The sequence below is a fragment of the Phalacrocorax aristotelis genome, unplaced genomic scaffold (genome assembly GCF_949628215.1).
Source record: "Phalacrocorax aristotelis unplaced genomic scaffold, bGulAri2.1 scaffold_124, whole genome shotgun sequence".
Lineage (NCBI taxonomy): Eukaryota > Metazoa > Chordata > Aves > Suliformes > Phalacrocoracidae > Phalacrocorax > Phalacrocorax aristotelis.
This window is the reverse complement of record NW_027441101.1, coordinates 7,501-13,566: the sequence shown is the minus strand read 5'-3', so window position 1 is coordinate 13,566 and position 6,066 is coordinate 7,501. Positions and strand designations below refer to the sequence as shown.

At 55.2% G+C, this 6,066-nt stretch overlaps 2 long non-coding RNA genes across 2 annotated transcripts in view; both read left to right on the top strand.

The window, feature by feature from the left end:
- Positions 1-292: 292 nt before the first annotated feature.
- On the top strand, positions 293-985 carry LOC142050868 (uncharacterized). The gene is made up of 3 exons (XR_012658176.1): positions 293-585; positions 809-877; positions 966-985. It is a non-coding gene; the product is annotated as an uncharacterized LOC142050868 (long non-coding RNA).
- A 441-nt stretch (positions 986-1,426) lies between these two features.
- LOC142050867 (uncharacterized) overlaps positions 1,427-6,066 on the top strand; it is a 4,830-nt gene continuing 190 nt past the window's right edge. Inside the window, exons 1-3 of the long non-coding RNA XR_012658175.1 lie at positions 1,427-1,519; positions 2,429-2,477; positions 5,436-6,066. The exon at positions 5,436-6,066 is cut by the window's right edge and continues 190 nt beyond it. This is a non-coding gene — a long non-coding RNA (uncharacterized LOC142050867). The remainder of the gene's footprint in view (positions 1,520-2,428; positions 2,478-5,435) is intronic.

Sequence of the window (6,066 nt, the reverse complement as noted above, 5' to 3'; positions counted from 1 at the left end):
GGCGGTCTTGCCGGACGGGGGGTTCCGTCTGGGTGTCGTCGTTCTCTCCGAGAGCTGCCTCTCACCCTTCGGGGCGCGTTGCCTGTAGCGTTCTGTGTAGCGTTGTTCTGCGTTTGTCTTGGAGCCGCCCTGCCCGGGGATGTAGAGTCAGGGCGAGGTGGGTGGTGCTGGCATCTAGGGATGCGCCCAGGCTTTGCGGGGGTGGGGGAGGGGGGGAAGGAATTTTGCAGCCGTCTTGGATCGACTGGCTATCGTCGGTGGGTGAGGGAAGTAATTCCTGTTGGGTTTTTATGGGCCCCCAGGGAACAACCGTAGGTGTCTGGGGGAGGGAGCTAGAGTCTTAGCTGAGCAGGTAGCGTGTCAAGGGTGTTCTGGCTTGTCTGTGTGCTGGGCTTAATGTTTGATGTATCGTGCTCATGTTTAAGAGCCGCCCTAGTTGGGCTCTCGAGGGGTGTTCCTACACGCGATCGAGACCTGCGTCGTGGTTCAGCTGTCGCTGTGCACGCAGGTGACTTGTTTGGCATCGGTTTGGCAGGTGCCGAGGGAGGAGTCGTGCAGGGTGATGGAGGACGGCGCTGTCAGCAGGTGAGTTGGTGTGCGGTGTATCTAGAGGGAAGATGTGGCTGTTGGCTCTATGAGCCCATTATGGTGTTTTTCTTTGGGCGCGTGCGAGGAGCCGAGCGGGATCCGGGCACCGGAGGGGAATCGCACGGGGTGAGCGGTGACGGGTGGGCTGAAAGCGTAGCGATTTCGTCCTGAGGGGTCGCGTTGCAGGTGGTCGTGAGCAACGTGCGTTTGGCTCTTGCAGGTGGTGGGCGAGCCTCAAGATGGCAACCGTATCTGATGGAGGCCGGGCAGGTGAGCTGTCGAGGGAAAGGTGCGTGTCTGAGATGGGGGGGTCGGTGCGGGTATCCTGAGACTCCCGCAGCACGTGAGCGGGTCCATTTTTGCTTGGGTTCTTGCAGGTGCCGCACGCAGGCTTCGGCGGGGAGACGCCGCGTGCCGACGAGAGGTCCGAGAGGTGAGGGGCTTGAAGGCCAGGCGGCTGTTTGAGAGCAAGGTGTCGTACGGCCACTCAATTGAAGCGCTTGTCTTTGGCGTTGCAGGTTGCGCGCCGGCTGCCTTTGGGCCTGGATGCGCGTTTGAGGTGAGCCGGGTCGCAGAGGGGAGGGGCGCGGGGCCGGTGTGGTTCGTTCTTCCTCTTTTGGCGGAGCGACGGTAACTTTGTGTGCCCTGTGGTATCTCTAGGGGCCGCAGGGGATGGCGTTCGTCCTCGTCCGGAACGGGCACGGAGCAGCCGGGTGAGCGGAGCAGCCGGGCGCGTCTGAGGTAGACGGACGCAGCGGCCTAGGTCTTTGTGGAGCGATGGGATGCTGACTGACAGGGCTGCTGTTGTGTGGGGCTTGTGATTGTTTTTATTTTTCAGATGACGAAGAGGCAGCTGGTGACTGGAGGAGTGCCATGTGCTTGCCCTTCAGTAGGAAGGGAAGAGGGAGACTCTCGGCCCCTTGAAAGCTAAGTTGAGACAACAGTGCTGGGGAAGGGGTTGGGGGAGCGAGGGCGGCACGGTTGGCTGTGGCCGGAAGGGGTTTTAAAGAGAGCGTAGGGGAGAGGGTTGTGTAGGAAGCGGTCCCCTTTGAGCAGGGGAAGGGAGCGGGTTTCTCTGAAATATGACGGCAGCGTGCCCTGGGCAGGGCGGTTCCAGGCTGTGCGTGTCGTAGTGTAGCGCGTCTGTGTGTTTGGTGTTGGGTGCGTTTGACCTTCCTCGGGTCTCGGTTGTTCTTTGTTCCGTAGGATCGAGGCAGGTGCCTCGGCAGCGTTACTAGGGCCCGGCGAGGCCCTCGTGGTGGGCACGGCACCCACGGGGCGCTTCTCTTTTGGCGTCGCAAGCTTCGGGCGTGGATCGTTTTGGCGTCTCGAGTGGTTCTGGCCGGTGGTCTTGTGCCGTGCCGTTCCCGGCCGTGTGAGCGGCTCTGCTCGCTAGCTGTCGCTTTTAGGGACCGGCACTTCTTCCTTGCGTCTTCAAGGGCTGAGGTCTTGAAGGCGGGCTGCTTGCGCATCCATCTCGTCAGTTTTGAGAGGAAGCGCTTGTCCCCGCCCACGAAGGTCTCGTCGTTTTCTGGCGTGGTGCCGGGAGCACGCTAGGGTTCTGCGCGTGCTCTTCCCGGACGGAGGTTTTCTGTACGTGCGTCGTCGGTCTTGCCGAGCGCCTCGGCTTGTTTGTTGAGGCGTGTTGTTGCTGGCGTTCTGCGTAGGGTTCGTCCGTGGTTGCGGTGTCTCGGCTTGGAGCCGCCCTGCCCGGGGGTGTCGAGTCAGGGCAAGGTGGCAAAGGAGCGTTTGAGGTGAACTGGGTTGCAGAGAAGAGGGGTGTGGAGCTGGTGATATTTGTAGAAAGCGCAGTGGCAACTCTATGTGCTTTTGTCTCTAGTGGCCGCAAAGGATGGTGACCGTCCAAGTCCAGCACGGGTAAGGAGCAGGTGAGAGGAGAAGACAGGTGCACGTGAGGTGGGGGATGTTGCGGGGTAGGTCCTTGTGGAGCGACGTGATGGTGACAACACTATTGAGTGTGGATTGTTGTGGGGTTTTCTTTAGGTGAAGGAATATACGTTCCTCCCTTTGGTAACGATCATCTTTGGGTGACTGCACGCTACTAAATTTCCTCCGACACTTGTACGGTTGAGTGCACGTACTGTTGTATTGGTGTACGTATATGCCTGCACAGATTCCTCCAGCTCTTGTTTGTTGGAACATATCTATGTAGTTTTGATTGTACAGTTCTTTGTTGTGTATCTGTATAGCTGTCCTGTGTGACTCGTGTGGCTGAGTGTGCGTACCTAGGCACTTACCTCCGCCGTCTTGTACAGTTGCACATATGTAGTGCGTGTCGTACCCTGTTTGTCTGTTGTAGCTGAGTGAATGTCCATAGTTAATCTACCGCTGCGGCGTGGTGGAAGCATTCGCCCGTGTACATCATTGCTGCGTGCGATCGATTAGAGCTGGTGTGGTATCGTCGGATGTACATTCGCACATCCTTGCGTAGCGAGGTTGAGCGAATGCAGAAGTCAATATTGGCTGCCTGTGTTCTATGGGTGAACGTAGTTTGAAATGAACCAGGGACACGGGTAGCGACATATATTTTGTAGAAACTGTCTTTGATAATGTTGTGCAGTGTGGGGCGTTCACGGTGTTTTGAGGGTTGGGTTTGGTGGTGGTAGCTAACAGCAAACTTTTTCCACAGGATTAAAAATAAAATTAGAATAAAAAAACCCCAGCCGGGGGATTTTTTTTTTTCTCCCCCGGCTGGGTTTTTTTTTCCCCGGTCCCGGCCGCTCTGCGAGGCGACGTTCATCGCCAACGTTTGGGCGGAGGTCAGGCTCTGGGACGGGGTTTTGGCAGGCAGGGCAATTTTTTGAAGCGCCTGGGAGCGGAGTTCCCAGGGAGCGCCGGAGGAGCAGGGCGACAGGCGGCGGACCGGCTCGGTGGAGAGGAAGGAGCGATAGACACGGTGGGCGGATGAGCGGTTTGGTGGAAACCTTTGTGAGGTTGCCGGGTTGAATGCGTGCTTAGGTAGGGTTGTGAGGCTTGGCGGTACGGGGTTTTTGCAGGCAGGGCCCCTTTTTGAGGCCCTGGGTCGTGTGGGTGGATGTAGGTACGGGACTGCATGCGTCCCTGGTACGTTGCAGTCCTTTGCATCTACCTCCTCTGATAGGGTTGTGCGGCGTGGGGCGTTCACGGTGTTTTGAGGGTTGGGTTTGGTGGTGGTAGCTAACAGCAAACTTTTTCCACAGGATTAAAAATAAAATTAGAATAAAAAAACCCCAGCCGGGGGATTTTTTTTTTTCTCCCCCGGCTGGTTTTTTTTTTCCCCGGTCCCGGCCGCTCTGCGAGGCGACGTTCATCGCCAATGTTTGGGCGGAGGTCAGGCTCTGGGACGGGGTTTTGGCAGGCAGGGCAATTTTTTGAGGCGCCTGGGAGCGGAGTTCCCAGGGAGCGCCGGAGGAGCAGGGCGACAGGCGGCGGACCGGCTCGGTGGAGAGGAAGGAGCGATAGACACGGTGGGCAGATGACCGGTCTGTCGGAAACCTCACAAAGGTTTCCAGGTTCAATGCGTGTGTCAGTAGAGGTCTGATGTTCGGTGGTGTGGGGTGTTGTCGGAGATGTCCTTGTCGGGCTGAGATGCAGTCTTTGAAGAGGCTTAGAGATTGGGGATTTCTGCATCTGGGTTTTGTCTTCCACGGCCGGCGCCGGTTTCCCGAAGCGTTTATAGGCATTCTACAGCCAGCATGTCATGCAATGTGTAATAGGCACGTTTGGGTGGCTGTCCCGCTAGGCATAGGGTTTTGCGTACTGTCTGGGTATATGGCATTGAAGGGGCGATGTTGGGACGTACGATACGATAGGTCTGGCTCGGTGTTGATGAAATCGCATACGGTGGCTTTTGGGTACGGGGAGTCGGAGTAGGCGGCCATTGTTTAGGTAGGCCAGCTTGAGAACGATGCGGGTTTACGGTCATCGTGTACACCTAGGGCGTAGGGAAGTACCTTTGGTGTGGTTAGTGTATGTTATAAGGATGCCGGTTTGTCTGTCATAGGGGCGTTGAAGCGTAAGGTCCGCAGAGATGCGAGGAGGCACGTTGTCAGCCGATCGGTAGTACGCATCGCAGAGGCAGTGCGGATCGGAAGAGGAAAAGGTATATTAGCGGAGCAGTAAGCGGACCGCATAAGGAGAGCGAGCTTTGCGCCTAAGGTAATAGGGTCTGAGGCTCAGGTGGTAAGCGCTTGCTAGGAGCCTAAAGGAGTTACAGTTCTAGTATAATTAGAGGACTATTGAGTAAGAGGTGACCCAATTAGTAGGGATGGGAAGTATCGGACCTAGGGAGGTAACGTTATCCTTGCAGGAGAAGCGAATTATGGCAACGAGAGGAGACAGGTAGTGCTCGGTAGATGAATGAACGGTAGAAACGGATTTATCCAGGGGAAAAAGGGGTTTAAGCGTAGGAGACGTTGTCTAGTACGGGGATCGTATTAGGCCCGTGCAGTTATTTGCTGTTACTAAGTGCTACCGCTCGGCCTCAGAGCAAGGGCGAGATCGCAGCGTGGATGTAGAGATGCGTACGAGCACGTAGAGGGGTCGCTGCGAAGCTAGGTAAGGAACGACTCGATGCATACGGGTAACGGTGAAGTCGGTATCGGAGGGAGAGGAGCGAGGCGGGCCGAGTAACCATAGTTGCGTGAGGAGGAAAAGAAACGTTGCGGTAGTAGGTATCGTAAGTTGCGGAAACACGTACGTTGTTTACATGCAGCGAGGGCTGTTAGGCGTGGGGAGGCGGGGCGCTTTGTAACCGTATCATTAGAATGGGAAAACCTCAATGCGGCGTAGTAACGGAAATGAAGGCCGTCAGGAGTCGTGCCCGTCACGCCTCTGATACATCGCAGGCGGAGAGGTCCTAGAGGAACGCGACGGGCGGAAAAGCATGCTTTACGTCTGGCGTTTCCCAAAACCGGAGGCATAATAAAGGAGCGTTACTAATTCAATAATAAAGTAAATGAAAACATGCGTCTCATTGTTTTATTCGGGCCTCCTGCGCGCTATTTGCGGGCGGGGTGTAGTTTCCAGCGGGTGGGATTTAATCACAGGGCTCTATGTAGCCCTTAAACTCTACGGGAGGTAATTAAAGAAAAAAAGCAGCATTAGGGAATGGCTTTTGGCTCTTTGAGTAAATAAAAAAATAAAACTTAAATGTTAGCATTGAAAAGAAAAAAATTTACTCCCAGAGCCAAAAGCCATTCCCTACTGCTGCACCGCTATTTATTATTTTTATTTTTCCTAATGACATTACTACCAAGTAAAAAACCACCCCCCCAACCTGAAACACACACAAGCACCCGACCCAACACTCAAGTACAAAAAAACCAAAAGCACACATACAAAAATACCCACCAGGGACACAGTAATAAAAAGAAAACAACTACACATCCAAATAACCAGTCAAAACCAAAAATCACAAAACAAAACCTAAAATGAACCACCACACAAAGACATCACTACCCACCAGAAGCAGCCCCG